Source organism: Danio aesculapii, chromosome 16, assembly GCF_903798145.1.
Source record: "Danio aesculapii chromosome 16, fDanAes4.1, whole genome shotgun sequence".
Taxonomy (NCBI): domain Eukaryota; kingdom Metazoa; phylum Chordata; class Actinopteri; order Cypriniformes; family Danionidae; genus Danio; species Danio aesculapii.
The window spans coordinates 33,315,685-33,333,041 of record NC_079450.1 but is presented as its reverse complement, the minus strand read 5'-3'; the positions used below and the strand labels follow the sequence as shown (position 1 = coordinate 33,333,041).

The window sequence follows — 17,357 nt, the reverse complement described above, 5'->3', positions numbered from 1 at the left end:
CGTTCTTGAACGACTCGTTAATTTTGAACAAATCTTTTGTATGACTCATGGAGTGAATCATTCATTTGTGCATGCGCACATTTGTGCAAGTGGAGCTCGCGTGCTACCTTGGAGTGGTCTGTTTCGCGCAAAAAGCGCACGTGTGGCCTCAAACCATATTGATATGAAAGATATTGGATAATCCCACATCGCATTGGGGAATTTTATCGATATATCCCCAGAACTCGATATACCGCCCAGCCCTAATGTATCCCAAACCATGATTTTTCCTTCACCGAACTTGACTGATTTCAGGGAGAATCTTGGGTCCATGCGGGTTCCAATAGGTCTTCTGCAGTATTTGTGATGATTGGGATGCAGTTCAACAGATGATTCATCGGAAAAAAAATCTACCTTCTGCCACTTTTCCAAATGATCAACTAGAAGACAAGTTACAATTTGTTGCTCTTACAACTGGGATCAACCACAAGACTTGTCAGGTATTGTAGTTATTAAGGGATTAGGAGAACATTTTTTATTAATGTCCGCTTGTGGATCCATCAGACACATGCATTTACAACAAAGTAAATGAGGTCGATTCCTTTCGATCTTCAACAACCTTGTAGACAATGCTGCTCTGCCTTGAAACGTCTCTAGCCTGCTACTCTAAAGTAGAATCTGAATGGGATTTATATTACTAGAATCCTACTACTGTTGTGTTCTACTGAGATACAAGCAGACTGCTCAGTGTGGCAGCATTGAATTACACGCAGACTAGTCCATGCTGCCTGTTGCCTCTGACTCCTGGCACACAAGACCCAATGGCCTCCATTATTCATTAACCTGAACACACACACACACGCACGCACGCACGCACGCACGCACGCACGCACGCACGCACGCACGCACGCACGCACGCACGCACGAACACACACACCCCCTATTGACTTTATAAACTAATTCCATTTCTTTTTTTTTGATTTCTTAACAAGAGACCCAACATGTAACTTTTTTTTACACAACCCAGGCATTATTGTGACGTAATGGAGAAGACACTGAAGGTGTGGCTGCTGTGATAGAACGAAAGTATCGTATAAGGAAAATATTTAAGCATAAAGGGTGTGACAGGAACAAAGTGCATTCCTAGACATTGGTACGTCACTTTATAATTACTCACTCATGTCTTTCTTTCACTCTCAAGACTCTTTACCTTCTTCCATACTAAAACTACAGTGCTGCAATACACTGACAAAACAGACTGCAAACTACAAACCCATTAAGTCAGATCACTGCTCCTCCTACAATCATGTGTGAGGAACTGATTGTGGTTTTAGATTAACAGTTGAAGTGTTTATTAAAAGTTTGAATCATTTATTACGTTTATCTCTTCTTCTACAGTATCTCTTTTTTATTTTTAGTTATATTATAGTTTTCAAGTTCAATTAATAAAAATGAGAACAATATTCTTAGCAACTCAATAAATGAAGTGCAAAATAATGTTTTTTTTTTAGCTGATGTTTATTTCAACAGGGTTTAATGGTTTTAGAATTATTTAACTATAACACAGTGCAAGACAGACAGACATAGATATAAAATTAAATAAATAGAAAACTACATTTATTAAAATCTCAAATTTACTTAAAAAGTCATGAGGATAAATACATTTACTTAACTACCATCTACAAATAAACAGAAATTGAATTTAATAGTTTTGGCTTTGGTGTTATTCATTCATTCATTCATCCATTTTCTTGTCGGCTTAGTCCCTTTATTAATCAGGGGTCGCCACAGCAGATGAACCGCTAAATTATCCAGCACGTTTTACACAGCGGATGCCCTTCCAGCTGCAACCCATCTCTGGGAAACATCCCTACACTCTCATTCAAACCTATACACTACGGACAATTTAGCCTACCCAATTCACCTGTACCGCATGTCTTTGGACTGTGGGGGTAAGTGGAGCACACCCACGCATACGCAGGGAGAACATACAAACTCAACACAGAAACGCCAACTGACCCAGCCGAGGCTTGAACCAGCGACCTTCTTACTGTGAGGCGACAGCACTACCTACTGCACCACCACGTCACTGCTTTGGTGTTAGAAAATATTATATATGGTGTTAAAATATTATATTATAATTTACGGACGGTACATCAATTTGTTCAGTAAAATACATTATCTGAAATGTCCAGGTTTTAACAATAATAATAACAATAATAATAATAAAACTTTATTTTTATGTAGCGCTAAGGGCTGGGTGATTTTGCCCAGAATCTAAATCTTGAATAACTGAAAACTTGTTTACAATTAATGAACGATTATTGTATTTATTCATTTATTACCCATAATTCACTGACAAGTTTTGTACAGTAAATATGCTCACATATCACAAGTGAGAGATGTTTGAATGAAGGGTGATTATTATTGATTTTTATTATTATTATTATTGATTTTAGAATAATTGAAGGAAACACACACTATCTATGATTATTATTGAGCATCAACGTTGAACAACTGAAATTAAAACATACATTACCTAAACCAAACAGTTATTTTCTTTTCTTATAAAATAGTGAAAATAAGTAACTTGCCCTTTTGGAAACAAAATAATTATTTTCAGTGTTTTCCATATTGAAAGTAGAAAATAAGCAGCATCTTTTCTGAATAAAATAACTCTTGCACTGTATATCATGCAAGTAATATTTTAAAAGATGCATTTTCTAAATCTTCTGTAAGCAATTATTTTAATGTAAATAATAATCTTATTGGAATGGACAATATGCCGTCTCAAGGCATCTCTGGTGCAGCTTCCAATCATCGTCAATGTAGTGCAAAGGTGTACCGTGTAGTTACATTTTAGCGAAGGCTGCGCCAGACCATACCAGTGTTTTTCGACGCAGAAGTATAAATCAGCCTTAAAAGAGCGAGATCACGTGACTCCACATGGGAAGTATGGAAAAGTAGGGAAAGTAATTGAAAAAACTGACCTGGAAAATTAGATCGATTAAAGATTATGAATGTCAATTGATTAATTTTTGATTAATCAACCAGCCCTACATTTCGCACCTTTAAAGGGTCACGAAACACCATTACACATTTTTTGAGATGTTGACAGTCATATACATGTCCCACACTGCTAAAAACACTATTAGGACACATTTATTTCACAAAAAAGTAAAAGCTGGTTGTTTTTGCGTTATTTTGAGCAAATTAGTTCTTCCGGTTTGAAAAGAAATTTGGAAGATACGTCACGGCGATGAGATCATTGTGTAAATTGCAGCGTGGCGAATTTCTGTACCATCCCGTAGAACATGGTGTCCTTGAGTTTTCATCATTAATTCAAGAGACAGACTTTGTTCGAACCGATCAGCGCGCTCTATTGTATATGAGGTGCACTAATATGTAAAACTTCAATAATATGGATGATAGCTTCGAAGACTATCATCATGTTTTTCCCTGTTACAATGTTCAGATGGCAGAGAGATGCCACATTGTGTTGCCAACCGCAATTAAAACAAGTGGAAGAAGAAGAATTGTTTGGAGACATGGGTCGTCAGAGTTGCGTTCATAAATGTGCTGCAATGAAGGTTTTGTTTTCAACACGCAGATGGACTCACATGTGGATTACAGTGGTCTGCTAACACGTGACAAAAATGTGTTTGTATTCAACATTTTTTACCCGAGAGCTTTTCTGGAAATGGTGAAATCCGGATTTGCCACTCATCTCCTTTTAAAAAAAAAGACGAAACTCCAGTTCGTGTTGTTTGTCCTGTCTCTACAGATTTGGTAAGTGATAAGTGTTCTTTGTTTATGTTTATTCAGATGGCAAAGTTAGTATCGTCAGCAGTACTTTTTCAGTTTTTAAAGACATACCTTAGTCAAAATGATTCAGTTACTATGTTTACGTTAATATCACTACAATATTATGAACTGATAGATCTGCTGCAAATGCTGCTCTACAAATGTAAACACCTTAAATCAAACTATTACCAATGTATAGAATTTTTGTGTAGGATTGATACTATTCTCTGCACCTACCGAGTGCATCCAAGTTACTGACAAATGCGGAGGTTATTTTTGTCCGATACGGTGTGCGGTATCAAACATTCCATTAAAACTACACTCTTCCAGCAGTTCCTCGCATCCAATATCTTGTTTGTCACGGGACACATGCACGAAATCTTCCTGAATGAAAGTGAAAATGCCAAACTGCAGTTAAAGTCGGCATATTAATAATTAGGCAAATAACTCGATTTTCAATTATTCAACTATTTCAATTATAGTCTCACCTGCGTCTGTGTGTTGTTTTGCCTCTGTGAAAATCAGCCCGTGCTCGTACTGAAACTCTCCTTTTCATGCAAACCCTTCCCTCTTTTGCTACTCGACACTTCTGTCTAAACAAAGCTGGACCCACTTTCCTGGCTTCTTTCAAACTAGAGGTGTGAAAACACCCTGCTAAGACAGGGGGGGTTTCATGGCCCTTTAAGGGCGCACTATGTACAGTTGCCTTGAACCGGGCCGAAGCACGCTTGTCCCCCCTCCCGTCTCCCCCGATATTTGACTGCGTGTCACTGCATATCAAACAACTAAAACGATATAAAGAAATCTCCACTGTGCTGAGTGAGAGCGCATCATCGATGATGTAAGCGTGCCCAGGCCCGAATGTAATGTGAGTGCAGGCCGTCGGGTGAGACGGGAGGGTGGACAAGCGTGCTTTGGCCCGGTTCAAGGAAACTATACATAGTGCGAGTACGCCCTTAGAGAAAAAGTATGGGCAGCAGTAAAAGATACAAGGATGAATACGAACAAATAAAATGTAATAATGAAAAATTATTAAAAAGCACATTTAACAATAAGTAATATATATAAAAATCATATAAAACTCAAATAAAATCAACCCTAAAGAGTACGTTTTACGAGATGATTCAAAAATACTCAGGGATTCTGCATTGGGAATATCAGAGGGTAAAGAGTTCCACAATTTAAAAGACCAGCATCAGACCAGCATAAAATAAGCCAAGCAGTGTATGGGATTAAAAGCTCAGATAAATATTGTGGTGCTAGACCAATCAAGGCCTTGTACGCAAGCTTGAGGATTCAAAAATCAATTCAAAAAATTATTAGCAGATTTTTCAAAATAGGGGTTATTTGCTCTCTTGCACTGGTCCAAGTCAGGTCACTACCTGTAGGTCTGAGATGAGCAAGCACGACTTAAATATAGCTACAGTGTGTCTCCACATTATTACGATGTGAAAACACTGAATGAGCTCATTATGTTTTCTCAGATAATAAGGAGTGTCACCGACTGGAAGCGGGCTGAAATAGAGCAGGGAGTCTCTTGTGATGACGGATATACAGGTGGCAGCAACACTATTTTTTTCCCTCAACCTTTTTATTTTTCTTTTCTCTACAGACTCATTCTTCTGTTTTTATTTTGGTTACCGTAGTACGATTTACGTACTTTTACACTAACAGCAATTAAACTGCAGCTCTTGTTCTCAGATGGGTGGAGTTTCAAGCCCAGACAACAGACTTTGAACACCATAAACGAACTATAAAAAAGGACAGGCTTCTTTATAGCAGGGGTTTCACGGTTATATTGAACATGATCGCAGTTAGTCCTGAAGGTCTAGACAAACGCTACTAACCCATTTGCTATACTACATTTCATTTTACATTGTAATATTAAAGAATTTTTTTTTTTAAGTCAAAGTGCACTGCTGACTCTTTAAGTAACTTTAGGGCAAGGAAGTTCACTCTCAGATATTCAGATCACCTTAGGCAGCTATTTCCAGTCAAACAGGCAAAGCCCAAAATCTCCTAAACTGCTGGTCAAGGTTTGAGTTACTCGTTTCAAATCAGGAGTACAATAGTCAACTAATCAATTGTGTTTTCAGCACAGTTTCTCACACATGCAAGCTAGTGAGACACATTATGCGTTTACTTAATAAGTGCGAACATTTGGCCCTCACAAGTATAGCTATTGTAAACCAGAGTACACTGTAAACAAAAACAGACATACATACACTCACACGCAAACACACACATACACACCCACATATGCACGGTCGCACACATGCACACAAGTATGAGGCCGAGCGCGCACACACAACAGCATGCATTCTCTTTCAAGTCTTTAAAAACATCAATGAACCGAATACACATCAATGAATAATGTGTGTCCCATGCTCCAAGTCACGTTACAGTAGGCCTACTGTACATGCTTTTGCTAATTTTCATGTGAAACAAATGTAAACTGCTGGAAAAACATTCAATCGAGATAAAATAGTCATTTTAATCGGTAAACTTTTTTTATATGTTAAATGAGGAAAATAAACATGCGTTATGGATGTGACCAAAAAAATTCTGCGAGTTTGCAGTATTCACTCAACATACTTTGTAGAAATTCTGTGAATTAAACTGCACAACCCCAAAAACCATGCTCATCAAAAAGATACCAGTTGGCTCACTATAGAACAAAAACCACTGGTTTATTTTATATTCCTGCATTTATGAGGGAAAAGCTTTGTTACGGGTGTGCCATCTCCCCATTATTGATGTAAAAAATGTGAAATTGGCACTTGTGCATATTTGTTTGAAAAAAATTGACATTTTCTGCGTAAAATACAAGTCTACACATATAAAAAGAACTTATAAACAGTTTTGGTGAAACTTATTTGATGAAAATTTTGGTGAAAAATGTTATTTTTTTCATGGCAAGGTTGACGTTTGCCTGGAATTGCTCATTGTCCTATAGACGAATTACCAACCTACGTCACACATGACGTCACACGGGTTCCTGGTTGCCAAAAGAGACCGGTTGGAATAGCAAACATGTCGTGTTGGGCAGTAGGATGCCAAATTCGATGCCAATGCATGATTTACTTTTTTTTTTACTTTTTATATTTTCATTTATATTTAATATAATTATATTTTAATAAACAAAAATAATTTTTAACAGATTTTAGCTTACAATAACATCACTGGTTTAACTCTGTTTGGTCACTTATGAATATCTGCATGATGACAGTCAAAGAGTTTTTACTCTGTACTAACAGTGATCCGGTCAAACAAAGCCAAAATTCAGTTACGGTCTAAAGCGATCCATTTCCTCTGTGTCAGTGTGTCAGTGGCCAGGCTAACAGAGGCTCCATTTAGCCACTCAGCACTGCATTATCCCATAGGCTGAATGGAGGGAGCCTGTGAGTAGGGCGAAGGGGGAGCAGAAGGACCCTCTTCCCATTATTACAGTGAAGTGGGGCAGAAAACAAGGGCAGCTATGCTGAGAACACTGGCTTCTCTATCACACTCGCTCTCTCCTGCTCTCACACGCTGATCCAAATCAAAGATGTCACTCTTCACTACTGTATCCAAATGTACTTACATTCTGAACAAACACACAGATTTAACCAGTCTAGAATCAAGCATCTATGATTAAAGACCAAATTTATGCAAATCGATGCATTGCATTTTTATTCTTTATAATAAATATTAAAACCTTTTCTCCTAATGAGGATTTTATGATAAATTCTGCATGTTTCAAAGCCTTTTAACATTAAATCCAACCTATTCATCCAAGTTATTCATTAACTATTAAGCATTTTTTCCTCATTGTATATTTTGCTGTATTCAATAAGTTTTTCCATATTTTTTTATCCATATCTGCTGCAATGCCACATTTTCAATACAGAAAATTACTGAAAAAAATGCGAATAAAAATTGCCTTTGATTAATTGTGCATAGGCCTGTCACAATAATCAATATATTGACTTATCGCACAATACATGGACAAGACCTCAATAATGTTTGGTGATGCAATATATGTCGCCCATACATAAACAATTCAACATTTTAGCTTACTGCACAACCTCAATCTCTAATGGAGGTCCCAGTATGGTTGAAATATATATATATATATATATATAGTATTTACTTTAAATTACTACAGTATATTTTCATGTGGGTGAATGACAGCTGAAAATAGATCTGGTCGTAAAAAAAAAAAAAAAAAACGCAGCCTCTGTTACTTTTTACCTTGTACTTTTTTTGGTGAAGATTTATTAATATTTATTTGTTTAGGACATGCGTTTTCACATTCTGATTCCAATGTCTAATTATTCAGTTGTTAAAATGACTATTCATTCATTCATTTGTTCATTCATTCATTCATTCATTCAGTTTTCTTTCGGGTTAGTCCCTTTATTAATCAGTGGTCGCCACAGTGGAATGAACTGCCAACTAATCCAGCATATGTTTTACGCAACAGATGCCCTTCCAGCTGCAACCCATCACTGGGAAACACCAATACACTCATTCACACACATACACTACGGACAATTTAGCTTATTCAATTTACCTATAATACATGTCTTCAGACTTGTGGGGGAAACCAGAGCACCCGGAGAAAACCCACACGAACACAGGGATAACATGCAAACTCCACACAAAAATGCCAACTGACCCAGCTGAGGCTCGAACCAACGACCTTCTTGCTGTGAGGTGATCGTGCTACCCACTGCGCCACAGTGATGGCCTAAAATGGTTATAATTAAATGAAAGATTCTTAAGAATAAAATATTATGTGTTCTTCGGAAGAGTGTACTTGCACTATGGTGCTATTATATTGTTATTCTGGCATTGTCTTAAAATGACAATAATATCGTTTACCGCAAAATATCGTACAGCAAAAAATAGATATCATGACAGGCCTAATTGTGTAGCCATAAAACGTCATATGACAAATCTGCAATGCATGCTTTTAACAAAATATTACAATCCATTGTTGTACATGTTAAAATGTTCCCAATCTAACACATACTTTATGACTATACATATCCAGAGCAAAGCTTAAGCTCATTATAATGATCATTAAATTCTTGCACATTATAGGTATACTGTACCTTTCCCCAGGTCAGAGAGATCAGTCATATTTTGATTACGAGACATATTTTTAAAACGACGTTTTATCTTGACCGTTTTTATGTACGATGACAAGTTCATGAAAACAACGTTGTGATAAAAAACATTGTGAATCAAAGATAAATACAAAATCTGACACTACATTTTCCCATTTAAGATGAAAATACTCATTGTGTTCATCATAACAGCATAATCTTAACATTCATCCCGTCAGCTGTCATTCTGACTTTCATCTGTTAACAGAAGATTGGGTTCTGGGGATGCTCTACTCCATGACGTAACAGCACAGAAACTTATTGGAGGTTGCTAGGATTTATTATTCATGATTTGCAGATCATGATTTGTGCTCAGTCAGAGTAATTTACAGGCAAATGTGGAGATTTATACTTGCACTAATGGCTTGTTTCCACTGAGCAGAATGGTCCAGTACAGCACATTACTGTACATAATTACATCCACTGTTGTGATTGATATCAAAATAGCAAACTGCATCATTGCTCTTTTCTGGAACCCTTGTATCAGGGTACCTAGCACAATAGTGTGATACCTAAAGGGTGGAGCTAGACTTGTCGCTGATTAGCTTACAGAGAATTGTCAGTTGCATAAGCTACAAGGAGAACAGTAACACAGGCAGCAGATTTTTTAAATAATCTGCAGAGATGCACCATAATAATACAAATGATAGCCTAATCAGGTTTTCCCATGCCAAATCTTATCTTACCATTTTGAACTGAGTAAAATAAATAAAATAGATGTACATATACTGGAGGAACAGTATACAGTAGCAGAAAATGTTGTTGGTTTTAAAAACTTGACTTTTGCTAATCATGGTATACCTTGAAAATGGTTATTGTCCCATGGCTAATGGCATCTGTCCATTTTGTGATACTACAGTGCATCCAGAAAGTATTCATAGCGCTTCACTTTTCCACATTTTTTATGTTACAGCCTTATTCCAAAAGGGATTAAATTCATTTATTTCCTCAAAATTCTACACACAACACCCCATAATGACAATGTGAAAAAAAACTGTTTTTGAAATTGTTGCAAATTTATTTAAAATTAAAAACCTGAAAAATCACATGTACACAAGTATTCACAGCCTTTGCCATGAAGCTCTAAATTGAGCTCAGGTACATTCTGTTTCCACTGATCATTCTTGAGATGTTTCAGCAGCTTAATTGGAGTTCCCCTGTGGTAAATTCATTTGATTGGACATGATTTGAAAAAGGCATACACCTGTCCATATAAGGTCCCAGGGTTGATGGTTTGTGCTTTGACATGCACTAAGCATGAAGACAAAGGAATTGCCTATAGAGCTCCAAGACAGGATTGTCTTGAGGCACAAGGCTGGGGAAGGTTACAGAAAAATTTCTGCAGCTCTGAAAGTTCCAACGAGCACAGTGGCCTTCATCAGCCGTAAGTGGAGGATGTTTGGAAGGACCAGGACTCTTCCTAGAGCTGGCTGGCCATCTAAGCTGAGTGATCGAGGGAGAAGGGCTTTAGTCAGTGAGGTGATCAATAACCCAATGGTCACTCTGTCTAAGCTCCAGCGTTCTTCTGTGGAGAGAGGAGAACCTTACAGAAGAACATCGATCTATGCAGCAATCCACCTATCAGGGCTGTATGGTAAAACGGCCAAACGGAAGCCACTCCCAGCCTGAAATTTGCCAAAAGGCATCTGAAGGACTCTCAGACCATAAGAAACAAAATTCTCTGGTCTGATGAGACTAACATTGAACTCTTTGGAGTTAATGCCAGGCGTTATGTTTGGAGAAAACCAGGCACTGCTCATCACCAGGCTAATACCATCCCTACAGTGAAGCATGGCGGTGGCAGAATTATGCTGTGGGGATGTTATTCAGCAGCAGGAACTGGAAGACTAGTCAGGATAGAGGGAAGGATGAATGCAGGAATGTACAGAGACATCCTGAATGAAAACCTGCTTCAGAGTGTTCTTGACCTCACACTGGGGCGACGGTTCATCTTCCGGCAGGACAATGACCCAAAGCACACCTCTAAAATATCAATGGAGGGGCTTCACAACAAATCGGTGAATGTCCTTGAGTGGCCCAACCAGAGCCTAGATCTTAATCCTATTGAACATCTCAAGAGAGATCTGAAAACGGCTGTGTACTATCGCTTCCCATCCAACTTGATAGAGCTTGAGAGGTACTACAAAGAGGAATGGGCAAAAATTCCCAAAGACAGGTGTGCCAAGCTTGTAGAATCATATTCAAAAAGACTTAAGGCTGTAATTGCTGCCAAAGGTGCATCAACAAAGTATTGAGCAAAGGCTGTGAATACTTATGTAAATGTGATTTTTCAGGTTAGATGTTCATCATTTTTTTTTAAGTTAATGCAGGTCAGTATTTACTACTATTATATGGACTAACGCAAGCAGAACATTTTTTGTGGACACGTTTCTCTCTAGTAGGAAAAAGGTCATACACAAACCTCAACACTATGCCCTCAAGGGACATCTGTCCACAGTTCAGAGTCTGCAACCTCTTGTTCTCCCATTAAATTGAATTCTCTGATCTTAAATTGAATAGAGACTGCCGAGCTCTCAGATGTGGAACATCTAATAGAATTAGAAGGGAAGTGAGGCAGTATAACTCTGGAGACGTCTGTACAGTCACTATGGTTTGTATTATCTCTGTTGATGACTACAAATCAAGTCAATGCATCTACATTCAGTGCAACTGAGGATTTCATTTTGCTCAGACATGCGTTGTTGCATCAGGCTTCATATCAATATGAAATGTGACTTCAGCAAGTTTTTTTTTTCCAGGTCAGAACGCCTTTATCGTGGGAGGTAGAGAGAACAGGCATGCTTAGCATTCCCAGAGGCCTTTAGGTGTTCAACAACAGCCTCTCAGCAAATTTCAGCAATACAAATTTTTGTGGTGAACCAGTGGCGAATATTCATAAAGTAAAGACTACCAGTCACAGAGAAACACAACAAAGTCTGCATCTCTAATATAGTTTTGGTTCATTTGCACAGAAAGGATAATCAGATCACTGATATTGACTCTGAGGTGATTTAAATGACAGAGATGAGATATAGAGTTCAACTAGATTAGTTCATGAATTAAGAAACTGAGTTGCTGTGAGAATGTATCTGAGAAAGTGTAGCCTATCGCTAGCTTTCATCCCATTATAAAGCGTCTGGTATCCCTCCATTAGAGCTCAACTCCCCTTTGCATTCTTTTTGTGCTGCCAAAATCCCTCTCAAATCTCTACTTTCCTTTCTTCCCCCCTCCCTTCCAAAACTTCAGTCAACCTTTTCATTTGAGGCACAGACAAACAAGAGTTTCTTCTTCAGAATCTCACCGGCATGACCTAAACAGTGTTGCAGAACACAAATAACGCCACCACACGATATACAATGAAATTATGTGTAATAACAGCATGTGCTCAAGACTACAGATATTTCAGCTTGAAAAAACAGAAGCAAGTTTGACTTTCTATTGTGAATCACACTAAAGGATTTGCGTATCACATTCCAACTGATAGAGCTGTAAAACATGTTATGTTTGTCAATGGCTCAGCACAAAGTAGCAGGTCAATAACCAAGATGCCAGTGTGATATGGGAGATACAAGAACAATACATTCTGCTCTGTGCAAACAACAATTGGAATGAAAAGTAAGCTTTTAATGTAATGCCAATTTTACCAACCAGGACACATGCACAAATGAGTGCACTTTAGTAGTTTCAAGGGGGTACTTGGGACAATGTACCTGCTTTAAACCAACTATATAAACAATTTACTACTTACTTGGACTTCATGTTAATAAATGTGATGCTAGGAGAAAGCCATTTTGTGATTTTGAGTTTTAAAGTCATGTTTAAAGTAGTGACAGATCTTCTGTACTTCTAATAAAGGGTGAAACAATACATGTATTCATCCCAAACCATCATAGACTATAAGGGTATATGGGTCATGGTTTGGTTCATGCACTCCCACGACGAATACATTCAGTCCAGATGTGCCATTCACTGGAGAAAAGACCACAAACATTCACAAAGAACGTGTCTACATCGGAAAATGGGAGATGCAGCAGAAAGAGTTGCCATGTTGCTGTTGTCTGGTCAACTAGATACTCTTGTCAACTCATTTGAGTGTCTCACATTAGAGTTCTTCTGAACCAAGTAAGTGAAATTAAATAGCGCTGCGGCATAAATAACGGTTTTGCCTCATTACATTAAATAAATGAGCTTTCACTAAATTTCCTTCAGCTTAGTCTCCATTTCAGAGGTTGCACAGCAGAATGAACCGCCAACTATTTCAGCATACGTTTTACGCGGCGGATGCCTTTCTACAGTAAAGGGTGTTTCCTAGTACTGGAAAATTATGACATAGTCATTGACATACACTACGGCCAAATTAGTTTATTAAATTTACCTATAGTTCATGTCTTTGGACTGTGGGGGAAACCGGAGCACCCGCAGGAAACCCACACGAACAAGGGGTGAACATTCAAACCCCACACAGAAAAGCCAACTGGCCCAGCTGGGACTCAAACCAGCAACCTTCTTGCTGTGAGGCGACAGTGCTGACCACTGAGCCACCATGCGGCTAATTTTAAAATGTCTGATTTGTAACAGCAAACATGACTGTTCACTTTTAATAGTTGTAGTAAGGCTTTATTTTCCCTGAAATAATATGAAACATATGTTGGTTATAAGATTTTTTTTTTTAAATATCGCGTCGCAATATTTAGCATGCTAAATCATTTTCCTTCAATACACAGTAGCACTGCCCTAGCTCTAGTCTAAAAACAAGTGAGCACCTACATAACCAACTGAACTACTGGCTTGGCATGCATAATACCTAGCTTTTAGTTATTTTTTATGAATCCAGATAAATAATTGTACATTGATCATTTGTTTTCCATTTTTAGTACATTATTGTCATCTATGAATTTTGTGTGAATTTTCATTTTATTCTTACTGTGGCCGAGACAGCTTAACGTGCTTCTGCAATTTAAGAAAACAGGTGCAATTACAAAAAACATCAGTAAATTAAGAAAAGATCTTCATCCGTTTGACAGCACATGCACTGCATTTTCTCACAACACAAAAAGAACGGAACACAACGGAGATGTTTCAAGGGGACCCAAAAACGTGACGGACACTGCTGTGCTGTGACTATTGGTCAGTGAAGTTGTAGGTGATCTTTGAAAGGTGAGTTTTTTGTTTATTTTAAAATCCTGATTCCCGTGTCCTTAGAACTTATTAGGCTAAATTACCATAACCTAAAGAGCCGGGTCCTTCACGTTTTAGGCTTCCCTAGAAACATTTCCATTGTGTTGTGAGAAAATGCAGCACGTTTTCATAAAACGTTTGCGTTGTGCCTATTTGCAGCAAAATTTAGATCATTTATCAATTTGCTTTAAAAACGTATCTACTTAAAAATGGCCACAAATAATTTTAATGAGAAGGTTGAATTATATCTAAGCATTATATAAATTAAAGGGTATTTTTTTACACTTATATTTAACATTACTGATGGGTTTGAGGTTTAAAAAGCAGATAACCACTTATTTAGATTGTGAATCACTGGTATTGTAAAGGGAGCTTGTGTGCTGTTGCTCAACTGGGCCAGTACAATTCTTCTGTTCTGAGTCACTGGTTCAAATCTCGAAAGATCCTGGATACCATGACCAAGGAACCGCCAAATCAAAAGACATCAACACCAACTAAAAGCTGATAGTTGGTTTTATAGTCACACATTCAGACTTTCTCCTTAATAATGTAATTTCAGAAAAGTATTATTTGCAAATTCTACATAGTAAAATCAGCCAATGACTATCAAAGTACAAGGTTACTCACGGTCAAATAAATTGTGCTAATGTTGTTTAACTTGTATATGACTAAATATTTAAAGTAATGTGGTAAAAAAATATTTATAGGGACTAGTGAAATGAACGAATGTGCGAATATGTAACCAACTTTACCTCAATCAGTTTGACAGTCTACCTGACACAGTAACCTGACCCCTCAAGTCTCGTTTGACACTTAAACTCACCATTCATTTGAATGAAAAACAGGTTATTCAAACAAGGCTTTGAGTGTTTAGCGGACTTTTATGGGTTGTGGTGAGGTAAACAATCACAACACTGTTAAAACATAATTGTTTGCCACGTCAATCCCTTCTCTCATGAGTTTGCGCCCAGAGAGAAGCGCAGGTGTTTCACCGGGAGCTGCACCTGCGCTATGCGCGAAACTCAGCTGGTTATGAACCTCTCGAGGCTAAGCGCTCGTTTACAGCAAAAACCGCTGAAAAATACTGTATTAAACGTTACGCGAGGTGGACAATAATCCCTTGGAGAGACAATAATCCACTGTCAGAGAAAACCACTTAAAAACAACACGAAACACAGCTAAACTTCAGTTTGTGAGCAAGACAAATATCATTCCCAGACGACGAAAAGTTTAGCTCAAGGATGAGTTTGAGCATCTGATGCACGATAAACAACTTAGCACCAATTTCATCACAAGCTAACAGGTTTAGCGAGACAAAAATAACATTTCACCTACCTGCTGTAAGGGCAAAGTTTATCTTTCACTCTGCTGAATGCTCCTCTGTTATCTTTTGTGGCTCTCCTTCATGAGAACTAATGGTAGAAAGAAAGCGTCTGTAAATATGACAGGTCTGTCTAATAAACCCAAGGGAAACATTTGCTAATACAACCTGTTACCTTTCAGACCGATACCACATGCCCCGCCTACTTTGGGATTGAGGAATTGTCTAATTGGCTGATGGTGGCGTTGTGGGAGGGACGAGATGAAGGCTTTCTGTCTTGTTCATTGGTGAGACTGTGTGTCAATCACAATTAGAGCTGGAGCTTTCTTCAGTCCGTGGAGAAGCGAAACATGTTTGATAGAAAGTAATGTTTTGTTACTAAATTGGCTCAGAGGGCTCCACTTCTACAATACAATCATAGTTTATAACAGTTTATAGTAGCCTAACATTTTACAAATGCAATGTTTAGTGAGAGTGGTTGTTAAGCGCATGACAAAATGTAAATAAATTGTGATTGTAATTGTTGTTGAGAAATGCAGATGCAAAACAGAGGTTGGATGTACACTAAAATGTTAAACTGTTTAATTTATAACTCAAAAATGATTACTGCTGCTTGTTCAAACTACCTGCTGAAAATGAGCTGAAACTACACAATTCTTATTGTTTCTTTGGCCAATTTATTTATTTTATGTTCAGTCCACTTAAATTTGCAAACCATTAAGTTAACTTAAACGCTTTGTGTTGGTCCAACTACCTGATTAGGGGATTTGTAGTTTTCAGTGTGCTTTGTGTGGGATTGAATAAAAAGAGGGAAATGCTGACAATAAAAGTAATCTTAGGTGTTTAAAGTTAATAGAAAGACTTGTTCGAGTTTAATCTTGACTTTAGTTTGAAGGTTTAGAAGAGTTTCATGTAATGCTTCGAGTTTTGGGATTACCACCTTGCAGAAGCACCCATGCTTTGGGTGTTAGCAGCTTAGTTAGCAAAAATGCTGTTTGTTGCTTTGTTTAGTGAGCAATAACTGTTCTAAAATCAGTTCTGAGATCAGTCTCATTTGTATATGTAACTCATGTAATATGCCTAAAAATGGCTCTTTTAGATCATTTAGGATAACTTTGACAAAGTGCGAGTACTTGATCCACTGAAAAGGTTTTAAAATGTGTTCTGACCTACAGAATTTATTCAGTGGTATCTTGATTTCATTTTCCCTTTATCATTTTTAGTAACTGGAAAAACAGGTCCAGATGTGTTTCAATAAATATTGCAAGACATTCCTCAAGCTTCTGACTGACAGTCAACACAACTCTACTCTTATTTCTTAACCAGGGTTTTACTACACATATAAAGTAAAGATAATAGCCCAGTGGTAAACTTTTATTTTCTGTAGCCACAAATTTAACCATAGGCTATAGCTAAACCATTTGTAGGAAAATTGTGGTATATGGGATCTAATCAATATGATCAAAGAACATGGTTACTAAACCTATTCTGAATAATAAAACCATGGTTATTTTTTGTAACGGAATACACTTGGAAATATTTTTTTGCTAACAGGCAGCAGTCACGCACTACAAAACATTTTTTAATGATACAAATAGTTTCCAAATAGGCATATTTGTTTTGTCTAATTATTAATTTATAATTTATGTTTACATCTTGTCAAGGATTTATGCAAGTTTTATTAATCAGCCACTAGATGGAGGCAGTATAAATGCATAATCTTGCTCATGTAATGACTTCTACCAGTCCTGTTACCCGGTGGGAAATGGTGCCCCTTTGTGGTAGTGTCAATATAAATGTTCAGCATTTAGATGTTTTTTGACTGTTTATTGCAGGGGTTTTCAATCATTTAAGCCACGATTCCCAAATAAAAAGCTATGTTAGAAACTACTTGAAAACATTTTTCCTGGTGTTTCTAAGCT

General features: G+C 37.5%; 1 protein-coding gene across 1 annotated transcript in view; it reads right to left on the bottom strand.

Moving 5' to 3' along the window:
• Positions 1-15,572, bottom strand: part of LOC130243395 (cingulin) — a 55,324-nt gene extending 39,752 nt beyond the window's left edge. Inside the window, exon 1 of the mRNA XM_056475555.1 lies at positions 15,450-15,572. The gene's annotated coding sequence lies outside the window, so the exon portion shown is untranslated. The remainder of the gene's footprint in view (positions 1-15,449) is intronic.
• Between the last annotated feature and the right edge of the window lie 1,785 nt (positions 15,573-17,357).